Raw genomic sequence first — 13,257 nt, forward strand, 5'->3', positions numbered from 1 at the left:
TTCCTTGCTATCAAGTAGAACGGGGGTGGACAAAGTATTCCATCAGAGGTTGTGGAGGAGGTATTGACAAGGGACGCCCCCACTAATACAAAGTAGTTCAGGCATTCCTCAGGGCAATGGGGTTCTGGAGAGTCCACATGTGGCCCAAATCGCCAAACCACTGTCGACTCAAGTAGGAAACATAATGAATTCAAAAGGGGACCCAATTCAAGAGAAAGCCTTTCAGGACTTAAAGCAGCAAGTTTCACTGGCTATGATTCTGGGACCATGTGACCAAGGTGGAAAAGATCCTCTTAGCAGAAGCTGCCCCAACTATTATCATCAAAATACTTGCTCCCTCCCTTCTACCTTCCTTGACTGCCATCTTTAACTTTTCACTCTCCAACAGCTTCTCCCTAATTCTTTTCAAACCCACCCATGTCTCCCCTATCCTAATAAAACCCTCCCTTGACCTCATGGCTCCCTCCAGTTAATCACTCCATCTCTCTCCTACTATTCCCATCCAAACTCCTTGAGCGAATTGTCTACACCCACTGTCTCAAATTCCTCGCCTCCAATATCTCCTTGACCTCCTCCAATATGGCTTTGGTCCCCTTCATTCTACAGAAACGACTTCTCAAAAGTCACCAATGATCTTCTTGCCAAAGCCAACTGCCTCTACTCCATCGTAATCCTCCTTGACCTCTCGGCTGCCTTTGAGACTGTCGCCCACCCCATTCTCCTGGAAACATTATCCAACCTCTGTTTCACTGACACTGTCCTCTCCTCTGCCTCACACCCCCTAACTGTGGGTGTCCCTCAGAGTTCAATTCTGGGTCCCCTTCTATTCTATTCACTATGGAACTAACAATGTGTGGTGAAGAAAAGAGTATACATATGCTAGTACACACCCCCTTCAACTCTGATCCTTCTCAGTTTCTCTAGGAGATTTCCTGCCTCCTCTCAAAAGCCATCCCCTCCACATGTGCATCAGACCCCATTCCTTCATACCTTATTCAAATTCAGCCCTCTAACAGCCATCGTCAACCATTTGCTCTCCAATGGCTTCTTCTCCAATTCTTTCAAACATGCCCATATTTTCCATATCCTAAAAACCAAAAAAAAACCCCACAGCCAAAAAACCCCCCTAAAACCCCCCACAAACAAAAAAAACCCCAAAACCCTTTGACCCCACGGCTTCCTCCAGTTATCACCCTACCATTCCTATCCAAAATCCTTGTGTAAGTTGTCTACACCCACTGTCTCAAAATTCCTCTCCAATTCTCTCCTTGACCCCCTCCAATCTGGCTTCCATCCCCTTCACTCCACAGAAACCACCCTCTCAAAAGGTCACCAATGATCTTCTTGCCAAATCCAACAGCCTCTACACCATCCTAATCCTCCTCAACCTCTCAACCACCTTCAACACTGTCAATCACCCGCCGTCTACTGCAAACATTACCCAACCTTAGCTTCACTGACTTTGTCCTCTCATCTCTCCGGCCTTTCATTCTGTCTCCTTCGTGGGCTCCTCCTCTGTCTCCCACCCCCTGTGGGGGTCCCACAAGGTTCTGTTCTGGGTCCCCCTCTATTCTTCATCAACACCCACTCCCTTGGAGAACTCACTCCCATGGCTTCAACTACCACTTCTATGCAGATGACACTCAAATCTACATCTCTTGCTCTGATCTCTCTCCCTCTCTCCAGTCTTGCATCTTCTCCTGCCTTCGAGATCTCTACTTGGATGTCCTCCTGTCACCTCAAACTTAACATGTCCAAAACAGAGATCCTTATCTTCCCACCCAAACCTTGTCTGGCCCCTGACTTTCCCCCAATCACTGTTGACGGCACTACCATCCTTCCTGTCTTACAAGCCTGTAACCTTGGTGTTATCCTTGATTACTCTCCCTCGCATTCAACCCATATATTCAATCTGTCAATAAATCCTATCAGTTCCATCTTCACACTACCGCTAAAATCTGCCCTTTCCTCTCCATCCAAACTGCTACCACATTAATAGTCACTTATCCTATCCCTCCTTGATTACTGTATCAGCCTGCTTGCTGACTACCCAGCCTCTTGTCTCTCCCCACTTCAGTTCACACTTCACTCTGTTGCTTGGATAATTTTTCTACAGAAACATTCAGGACATGTTTCCCTACTCCTCAAGAAACTCTAGTAGTTGCCCATCCACCTCCAACAACACAAAAAACCACCTCCTCACCACTGGCTTCAAAGCACTTAATTACCTTGACCCCTCCCACCACAACCCATCCGGCACACTTCACTCCTCTAATGCTAACCTTCTCACAGTGCCTCGATCTCATCTATCTCGCCACCAACCCGTTGCCCACGTCCTGCCTCTGGCCTGGAACATCCTCCCTTCTCATATCCGACAGAAGATTACTTTCCCCATCTTCAAAGCCTTAGTGAAGGCACATCTCCAAGAAGCCTTGCCTAAGACCTCCTTTATTCTTCTCCCACTCCCCTCTGCATCACCCTGACTTGCTCCTTTTTTCCACCCCCTTCCCAGCCCCACAGCACTTATGTACATATCTTTAATGTAGTTTATTTAATGCCTGCCTCCTCCTCGAGACTGTAAACTCATTGTGGGCAGGGAATGTGTCTGCTTATTGTTACATCATACTCTCCAAAGTGCATAGAACAGTGTACTGCACACATTAAGTGCCCAATAAATACAACTGAGTGAATTCGCTCACATGGCTTCAAATACCACCTCTATGCAGATAACCAAATCTACACATTCAGTCCTGCTCTCTCTCCCTCTCTAGTCTCATGTATCCTTCTGCCTTCAGGGCATCTTGACTTTCATATACTCTTAATAATGTTGGTATTTGTTAAGCGCTTACTAGGTGCAGAGCACTGTTCTAAGCGCTGGGGTAGAAACGAGGTAATCAGGTTGTCCCATGTGAGGCTCACAGTTAATCCCCATTTTCCAGATGAGGTAACAGGCACAGAGAAGTGAAGTGACTTGCCCACAGTCACACAGCTGACAAGTGGCAGAGCCAGGAATCGAACTCATGACCTCTAACTCCCAAGCCTGGGCTCTTTCCACTGAGCGATGCTGCTTCTCCCATTCCCACCTGTGACTCCCTTGCATTTGCACCCTTTATTCAGCTCTCCCTCTTATCACCTCAAACTTAATATGAACTGAATGGAGTTTATCTTCCCACCCAAACCCTGTCCTCCCCCATCACCCCCACACTTCCTGTCTCACAACCCTGTGACCTTGGCATTATCCTTGACTCCCCTCTCTTTCAACCCACATAATCAATCACTAAATTCTGTTAGTTGCACCTAAGCATCACTAAAATCCATCTTAGCCTCTCCGCCCAACCTGCTACCACATTAATACACATTCACCCCACACATCCAGTCTGTCACCAAAACCTGCCAATCTCCCCTTCACAATATCACCAAGAGCCACCCTTTCCTCTCCATCCAAACTACCTTGCTGGTACAATCTCTCATAATATCCTGACTGAATTATTGCATCAGTCTCCTCTCTGATCTCCCCTCCTCCTGTTTCTCCCCTCTTCAGTCTAGATATTTCACTCTGCTGCCCGGATTATTTTTCCACAGAAACGCTCTGGGCATGTCACCCCCCTCCTCAAAAATCTCCAGTGGTTGCCTATCAACCTTCACATGAAGCAAAAAACTCTTCACTCTTGGCTTCAAAGCTCTCGATCACCTTGCCCCTTCCTACCTCACCTCCCTTCTCTCCTACATCCCAGTCCGCACACTCTGCTCCTCTGATGCAAACCTCCTCACTGTGACTCATTCTTGCCTGTCCCGCCGTCAACCCCTGGCCCAAGTCCTACCTCTGACCTGGAGTGCCCTCCCTCCTCACATCCACCAAACTCTCTTCTCCTCGTCAAAGCCCTATTGAGAGCTCACCTCCTCCAGGAGGCCTTCCCCTGACTGAGCCCTCCCTTTCCCTCTGCTCCTTCTCCCCTCCCCATCGCCCCTACTCCCTCCCTCTGCTCTACCCCCTTCCCCTCCCCACAGCACTTGTGCATATTTGTATATATTATTTCTCTATGATGTAATAGAATCATAGAGATATATATATATATATCTCTATGATTCTATTTATCTTGGTGGTATTGATGCCTGACTACTTGTTTTGTTGTCTGTTTCCTCCTTTTAGACTGTAAGCCCGTTGATGGGCAGGGATTGTCTGTTGCTGAATTGTACATTCCAAGTGCTTAGTACAGTGCTCTGCACCCATTAAGTGCTTAATAATTACGATTGAATGAATGAATCCTAAACCACTGTGATTACTCTATCAGCCTCCTTGCTGACCTCTCAGCCTCCTGCCTCTCCCCACTCCAGGCCATACTTTACTCCGCTACCTGGATCACTTTATTGCAGAAACATTCAGGACGTGTTTCCCCACTCCTCAAGAAACTCCAGTGGTTGCCCCTCCACATTTAACAAAAAAACAAACTCCTCACCACTGGGTTTAAGCACTTAGTGAGGTTACCCTCTCCTACCTCACCTTACTTCTCTCCCACTACAACTCAGCTGGCACACTTCACTCCTCTAATGCGAACCTTACTGTACTTGTCAGCTGTGTGATTTTGGACAATCACTTCACTTCTCTGTGACTCAGTTACCTCTTCTGTAAAATGAGGATTGAGACACTGAGCCCCATATGGGACTGGGTCCAACCCATTTTGCTTGTATCCACAGCAAGTGCTTAACAAATACAACAATTAGTATTATTACTTTGATCTCATCTATTTCGCTGATAACCTCCTGCCTACATCCCACAATGCTCTCCCTCCTCCTTTCCGACAATTACTCTCCCGACTTCAAAGCCTTGTTGAAGGCACATCTCCAAGAGGACTTCCCTAAGCCCTCCTTTCCTCTTCTTCCACTCCCTTCTGCAGCTCCTTGATATGCTCCCTTTATTAATCCCCTCTTCCAGTCCCAAAGCACTTATGTACATATATGTAATTTATTATGCCTGTCTCCCCCTCTAAGCTGTAAGCTCACTGTGGGCAGGAAATGGGTCTGTTATATTGTACTCTCCCAAGTGGTTAGTATAGTGCTTTGCAAACAAGTGCTCAATAAATACAACTGAATGAATGATCCCTCCCCACCCCCCAGTATCCTCTAGCCATTATGGAGGATACTGGTCTCCACACCCACACTAGCTCCTCTTGATGCAAAAAAGTCGACAACCTCAACACTGCCCTCTCCACTCATTTCCAGGGCTCCTTAAAAGCAGGCTGTAATTTGGGCTAGCACTTTCTGCCTCTGGCCTGGAGCAACCCCTCCCCACTTCTATCCGACAGACGACCACCCTCCCCCGCTTCAAAGCCTTACTGAAGAAACATCTCCAAGAGGGCTCCCCTCAACTAGGCCATTTCCTCATTTCCCATTCCCACCTGTGACTCCCTTGCATTTGCACCCTTTATTCAGCTCTCCCTCAGACCTATAGCACCTATGCATGATTTATATTAATATCTGTCTCCCCCTCTAGTCTGTAAGCACATCTAAGCAGGGAACATGTCCAAATCTGTTCTATTGTACTTTTCCAAGTTCTTAGTACAAAGCTCTGTACACAGTAAGTGCTCAATAAATACGACTGAGCGATGTACAGATTCTCAATCAAGAGATACAAGCAGAGGAGTGAGGGGGGCTGCCCAAGGAGCAGGATGCAAAGAGTCCCAAAGAGTGGGAGGGAGAGTTCCTGAGGAGTGAAGGGCAGACTCAGAGGAGTGGGAGTGGGGGGAGGGGGAAGGGGATGGACAGGGCCTCCCAAGGACAGAGCTGTCCAAAAAGAGTGGGGAAGAGAGCCTCAGGAGGAATGCAAGGGGCAAAGCCAACCAATCAGGGGAGGCCCAGGCAAGCAAAGTGGGGGGGGGGGGGCGTTTAAGAGTCACTTGAGAAGCCTGGGTTAAAAAGCGGCCGTGGGGGGGGGGGCAGGTGGGCAAAGCTAACCTAGACCCAGAGGGCAAGAGCCACCAGAGAATCAGGGGATCAAAGCTGCTCAAGGAACGGAAGCACGGTCACCCAAAGAGTGGGGGTGAAGAAATCTGTTAAGGAAAGGCAATGCCTTTACTGAAGTGTAGTTTCATGAAGGGATGAAGTCACATAAAGAAGGCACTTCCCAAGTAGACTGGGGGTGGAGGCGCTGAGGAGTGACTCCATCTGCGATCCCAGAGGAACACATTGACAAATGTGCAGAATCAAGCAGGTCGGGCTCCACTGCTTGGTAGGCCATAAGAGAGGAGAGCAGAGTGAGTTGCCAAGCCCAGAACGCCCCACCTTCAAAGCCTTAACATTCCAACTCCTTCAAGAGGTATTCCCCCATTAAGCCCTCCTGTCTCCTCTGTCACCTACATGCTTGGATCTGTACCTCTGGGCACGAGGTAGTCACTCCACCCTCAGCCCTATGGCCCTTACGATGTACATATCCATAATCCATTTCTTTATATCAATGTCCATCTCCCCTTCTAGACCCTAGACTTGCTGGGGACAAGGATCGTGTCCACTAACTCTGCTGTACTCTCCCAAGTGCTCAGTACAATCTAAGTGCTCAATAAACACCACTGAATGACTGATTGATTGTTGCGGCCTGGGATGTGGCTTCCAGCAACAGCCAAGGAGAAACAGGGGACAATAGCAGGGGTGGGAAGCCAGAGCAGTGACAAGAGGAGAGAGGAGGTACCACCCCTCTAGGCCCAAGGGGTCTCAAGCGTAAAGCATGTCAGCTGGCCAGATCCCAGCCCACGTGAGGTTCAGTTGAAAAGGCCCCCAAAGACAAGTTCTCCAGATAGCGGCCTCCATAGGAGGAATGGTGAGGCAGAGACCAGACTTCAACAACTGCTCCTCTGATTCCAGCCCCAGGCCAAGGGAAACGTGTTATGCCGACCTCACCTGTTTTTCTATCCCTGGTCCCGGCTAAGCTCTTGCCTTCTCCCCTTACCGGACTCTTCTCCTTCAAGATAGGGCAAATCAATGAGCAACATAAGAGGAAGTGGAAAATGTTATCAAGGGGGTTCGAGATATCACCCTAGCACCAATTTATAGTCTCATGCTAGGAAGAAGGAATAGCTGCCCTGGGGAACAAGGGCTTCTAGTCTATAAGTGTCTCGTGGGCAGGGATCGTGTCTTCCTACTTGATTGTACTGTACTATCCCAAGCGGTGAGTGCAGTGTGCCGCACACAATAAGCCCTTTGTCACCACCACTGATTTACTGACTGGGAAGGAGGATAGAGGAGCAGCACCGCGATAGTATGGATTGTGATTTGACCTCCACTCTATTCTCCCCTCCTCTAGCAAGGTCTTAGTACAGTGCTCTGCACCCAGTAAGCACTCATGCATCATCACTTAAGCCAGAAAAGGGACTGTTTCATTCCTTAAAATATGGGCAAAGTGTGTGGGGGCAGGGGCGGGGGGGAAGAAAGAGACCACCACCCTATACGCTCATCCAAATATAAATACTAAAAATTGACTTGGCTGCAAGGAGAAACAGGAATGAATTCCCTCATTTTGCCCGTGGAAATGAGTCAGGGGCATCTGGGCAGAGCAGGAGTGGGGACAGCCCCTAGTCCTTTCTCTCCCTTTCTTCCCACCCATCCCTAGAAACTTGGCTCACCATAGCAGGGGCCACAGCCAAGCCGAGGTCATCACCCTGCACAACCTCCCGCATGCTTTGAGGACACGTGGCACTGCAGGCTTCAGGGAGAACCACCTCCTGCCGGGCCTGGGGTTGCTTTCCTGAAAAAAGGATGGGTCTACCTAATTCCCTTGGAAAAATCTCCACCCCCTGCCCTCTCTCCCCTTCCTCATTTGAAACTCACTGTTGGCTCTAATGGCCCCAGTCACCCACTGCTTCCCAGGGTAGCGGGAGGCTTGTTTTGGGGAGAAAATTGGCTCAAGTTAGACTTCCCACTTACTATAGCCCACTCTTGGTTTGGGTGACTGAGTAAGCTATTGCCTTCCCCAGCATTCCTGGACCAGCTGTTGGCTCACCAAGGCCTACTTAGACCCTGGGAGTTTCTCTTCCTGAACCACAGGCAACTCTTATTTCAGTCCCCTCCCCACCTCCCACATCACCATCATGCCCTTGTTCCAGGTCCAATGCCCAGAGCCCACCTTAACCCACTGCCAGAGGCTGTTTCTGGCTCCCTCTCCCAGCAGGGCCAGTCAAACCACCTGGCTCTGGCCTGCAACGGGTTACTTTCACTCACTTCTACACACACATCTTCCAATGCCACCCACTGCACAATTGTTTTGGACCCAGTCTGATAGCCACCCCTGTTCTTTGCTCTTTATGGAAGTCTTCCTGTCCCCATCAGCTCCCAGCAAGCCACGGGGCATTCACTGTTACACGGACCCAAGGCCACCTGATGATCCTGGAACTTGGATCCCTCCAATCCCAGCGATTGCATTCCAGAGTCATCACTGGTCACACTCCTTCTGCACGAGAACATGGGAGGGTTCAGGTCAAAGAGAAGCATTTTCAATTGATCATTTTCTACCCTAACTTTGGAATACCTGCCCTCAAGAAATGTCAAATACTTGGCCTGTTTGGAGATCACCTTGAGTAACCTGCTCTACAGCTGTTTTGAATTCTGAAATTAAGAACCCCCCCCCCCCCCCCCCCCCCCCCGCCCAAAACCCTTTCCCTCTGCTGGGTATCGGGTCAGGAAAAAAAAAAAAGTGGCCCATCCCTCCTCTGCACTTAATACGATTGAATAAATGGATGACATCCCACTTCATTTTTTCCACTTGGTCTCTGGAATCCATTTAAGTCTACATTTGCTTGGGAGCCGCCTCAGGGTAGGAGGAGAAGAGAGTCTTGGTACTTTGAAGCAAATCTGTGCTCCAGGTACAAGAGGTCTCTATTCATTTGCATTTACAAATTATCCTCCATCTCAGTCAACTATCGTTTACCTTAATCCCAGCCTTCTCCCTAGGCAGTGGGATATCAAACTTCACCGGCTCGATCCCTACCCATGGGGAAGTGTTTGCCACGTGGAATTGAAAAACAGATAAAAATTATTTCTTAGAGGTCATGAATTGGGTCTATACATTTCCCCATTCAGGGCAAACTCTGCACTTACCGAGTGAAGACCCCCTACCTACGGTAGCCAACTCTTGCTGAAACTGCCATGGTCACAGCTGGAAACCTGGAGCCAAGGGCTTCCTGGGCCTCTTCCTCAAACTGCCTGTGCTGGCTTTCAAGAACATGCAGGTGCAGTGGACCCCCACTGACAATGTCCCACACCGGCCATGATGGGACAGAAGATCTGGAGGAGAAGAAAAAGGTGGGGATGGTCGACTAATCCCTAAAGTGAAATATCCACACATTACCAGGGCTTCAGCCACATTCCAAGAGAGAGGAAGCTCCGTGGAAGTAAAGGAGTAGTCGGGCCGGTGGAAAGCGCATACCTCTCGTACAAGAGACTTGAGTGCTTGTGTCGGCTCTGTCACCTGCTGGGACTATGCCTGTGCCATCAGTGGGGAAGCTTTCTAGTGTGTAAACCAAATCTTAACGGGCCTTACTCCGTTTTCCAGTCTACCCTATTTACCTAAATCATACTTCAGCCACACCCACACCCTTCCCCTGTTTTTCAGTTTCAGCCATACCTGCACCTGCCGCCAATTTCGGCCACATCCTGTCAGTTAAAATTGGAGCCACACTTGATTGGATTATCTTGCCGGTGTGAAGCAACACCATGCCCACCAAAGAATGCAAATTACCCCCTCTCCTGCCTTTGGATGATGAGGTTGCGCCCGCTTCAGGGGCAACAGACTACTTCTGTCCTCACCCATACAGATCTGTATTTAATACTGCCATAAGAGACGTGTTGTGCTGCAACTTGATATTTCTTGGACTCGACCCTAACATAGCACCGCTTAGGGCATTCTGCAAGGTGGACGGGCCCAAGCGAAATCCCCAGCAATGGCCAGCTCACGTGGCGGCAAACCCCCCCCCCCCCCCCCACCCAAACGCAGCACCTTCCAAGACAACCTCTTGCTGGCTCCCAGTAGGGGGTCTGCGGTAAGCTGCGGTCACTTGGGCCGTATACAGGTCCTGAATGAGAAAGCCCTTTGCATGTACTGAGCAAAGACTTACACCCTTTACCATACTGTACTCTCTAAAGCATTCAGTCCACTGTCCTGCACAGTGTGTAGTCAAATATGACTGAATGAACCCCATCCTTATATTGTACCCTCTGCCCCATCAAGGACACGATTCACAGGGTTGAGAGCCCACCAGTGATGTAAGCAAACCAGGAGCAATCCAAAGACACATCCTCCAGGCAGGTGCTTAGTCCTCAGAGTACCCCATGAGGACCTGATATTCCCCACCACCCTTCAGCCCCACCACACTGATGTCCATGACCTTACCCTCTACCCTTTAACTATAGTTTCCACATCTCTACCCCCCTCTAGGCTGCAGGCACCTTTTCTGCAGACCACTGACTTCTGTGGACTCTATTTTTCCGAGAGCTTAATCCAGACTGTTGCACAACGTAAGAGCTCGACAAACACCACCGATGGAATGAGGCCCAACGAGACTCACCTGTCTCCCTCCAAGGGGGTCTTCAGCAGCAGCATTGTACTGAGCGCGTTGCCCTGGAGAAGGAAAGGGGGAGGGCTTTGGCTGGCGGCCGGCACGTTGCCCAGACGGGCAGGGGTCCTCACGGCGGAGCCCCGGAGTAGAGCGGCGCGCTCAAGCCCGGAACGGCCGAGCGGGAGCCTGACCGGGGCGGCAGAAACGCTGCTCTCTGGACTTCCCCCCACAAGGCGGCGCACTTTTCTCCATTCGGGCTAAATCCTCCTCACCTGTGTTCCCCGCAATCTGCCTTCTTTAATATTTGTTAAAGGCTTAATGTGTGCCAGGCACTGTTCGAAGCATTGGGGTAGATGGGGTAGATGCTGTTACCGATTTGTACATTCCAAGCGCTTAGTACAGTGCTCTGCACATAGTAAGCGCTCAATAAATACTCTTGAATGAATGCAAGCTAATGATTCTACAGGTGAGATACCTGAGTCCCAGAGAAGTTAAACCCAAAGTCATACAGCAGACAAGAGGCAGAGCTGGGATTAGAACCCAGGTCTTTCTGGCTTCCAGCCCCGTGTTCTATCCACTAGGCCATGCTGCTTCTCCTCTAAGTAATTTATTGTACTGTCTTCCCCACTAGACTTTAAGCTCCTTGTGAACAGGGATCACGTCCACCAACTCTACTGTGTTGTACTCTCCCACTCACTTTGAACAGTGCTCTGCACACAGAAAGTGCTCAATAATTATTCAGAAGCAGCATGGCTTAGTGGCAAGAGCCTGGGCTGGGAGTCAGAGGTCATGGGTTCTAATCCCAGCTCTGCCCCTTGTCAGCTGTGTGACTTTGGGCAAGTCACTTCACTTCTCTGTGCCTCACTTACCTCATCTGTAAAATGGGAATTAAGACAATGAGTCCCACGTGGGACAAGCTGATTGCCTTGTATCTACCCCTGCACTTAGAACAGTGCTTGGCACATAGTACACGCTTAACAAATACCTTTATTATTATTATTATTATTAAACCATTGATGGTAGTTTTGTTTTTGGGTGCTTGGTTTTTCTGCAACCCATTATTATGCAAAGGAATAAAAGAGACCTGAATGACGACAATCAAAGGAAGGAAATTGGATCACTCAGCTCAGAAGCCTGTTGCCTAACTTGTCTGGACTGCCCCAAACTTCCCAGGTGGTTGTCATCATCCGAAATGCTTTGGTCATTTAGATCAGGTCTCCATCATGCATCATTGGCAGTGGTGGCCTGAAAATGGCCATTACCACATTTCCTAATGCTGAAGAGGATTGTCCAGATACCCAGAGTGAGCCTTCCAATTCCAGCCTGTCTATTTCTTCTGAATAATACTCATTTGAATATGCTGAATTTGGGCAGCACTTTCCACATGGGTTATTATGATTGCCCATTATTATTGCTTTTGGGAAGAGCACTCTCTGGGCAAAGCCCTGTACATTACTCAGTGCTTGGGGAAAGTCCAAGGACAGAGTCCTGTGTTCACAGTGGGCTCCCAGTCTAAAAGATGGGGGATGAGGGAGTGGTCACAAGCACACTTGGGAAAAAAATAGTAAGATAAAGTCAATAAATCCCAGCTAGTTGAGAAAGTATGCTGCAAGACCACCTGTCCATCCCTCTCCTCCTGGATGGCTCAGCACCCTGCCGAGAATGGAACTGGGTAGAGCAGTGACACGTGCCACACCCTTGTTGGGCTCCAGTGCTTCAAATTCTGGCCTGTGAGGGCTGGGGAGAGTTACCTTTACATTTTAGCTTCAGAACATCCCTGGGAGGTAGAAAGAGTCAGGTCCAATTATCCCCCTTTTGGAATTGAGGACACAGAGGCCCAGAGAGGTTAAGTGGCTTACCAAAGGTCACCCAGCAGGCCCAGGACAGAGGTAGAAGCAGAAACCACTAATCCTCATTCCCAGACCCATATTTTGCTCCCTCTCCTTTCTCTTCTGCTGCTCCCACTACCCTGACCATTTGTGTGTACTATTTCCTAGAGGTTTCCGAAGGATAGGATGTGCATATCATTGTCATTATTATTATTATTGTTGTATTTGTTAAGTACTTACAATATGTCAAGCAAGCCCTTGGGAGAGTACAATACAACAGAGTTGGTAGACACATTGCCACCCCATCTTTGGTGGGACATTTGGGGAGCCCTCCTTCTACACCCTCCTAGCCCCCCTCCCCCTCCTCTGCATCCCCTCTGCGACTCTGCAGCCTAAGGAGTCGGGGTGGCTGTGTGTGGCCCCAGCTCCGGTGGGACTCAACCCCTGGGGGAACTGTTCCCTCCAGCCCCTTGCTCTACTTTCCTTAGCAGCTTCCCTGGTAGGCCCCCCTGCTGGTCCCTCAGTCTTCCTGGCAAATAATTATCATGTAATGTGTTAAGCACTTACTGTGTGTCACTACTGGCTTCAAGGTCTCTATCACCTTGCACTTCTTACCTCACCTCCCTTCTCTCCTTCTACAGCCCAGCCTGCACACTCTGCTCCTCTTGTTCTAACCTTCTCACTGTGCCTTGATCTTGCCTGTCCCACTGTCGACCTCTGGCCCACATCCTACCTCTGGCCTGGAACACCCTCCCTCCTCAAAACTGCCAAACCATCACGCTTTCCTCTTTCAAAGCCCTACTGAAGGTGCACCTCCTCCAAGAGGCCTTTCTAGACTATGCCCCCTTTTCCTCAGCTCTCCCTCCCTTCTGCATCACCTCAACTCG

At 49.4% G+C, this 13,257-nt stretch overlaps 1 long non-coding RNA gene across 1 annotated transcript; it reads right to left on the reverse strand.

The window, feature by feature from the left end:
- Window positions 1-7,357: 7,357 nt before the first annotated feature.
- On the reverse strand, window positions 7,358-10,698 carry LOC120638062. The gene is made up of 3 exons (XR_005659525.1): window positions 10,551-10,698; window positions 9,085-9,270; window positions 7,358-8,437 (listed from the first exon to the last, which is right to left on the reverse strand). It is a non-coding gene; the product is annotated as an uncharacterized LOC120638062 (long non-coding RNA).
- Between the last annotated feature and the right edge of the window lie 2,559 nt (window positions 10,699-13,257).

This window comes from Ornithorhynchus anatinus, chromosome X1, assembly GCF_004115215.2.
Source record: "Ornithorhynchus anatinus isolate Pmale09 chromosome X1, mOrnAna1.pri.v4, whole genome shotgun sequence".
NCBI lineage: Eukaryota > Metazoa > Chordata > Mammalia > Monotremata > Ornithorhynchidae > Ornithorhynchus > Ornithorhynchus anatinus.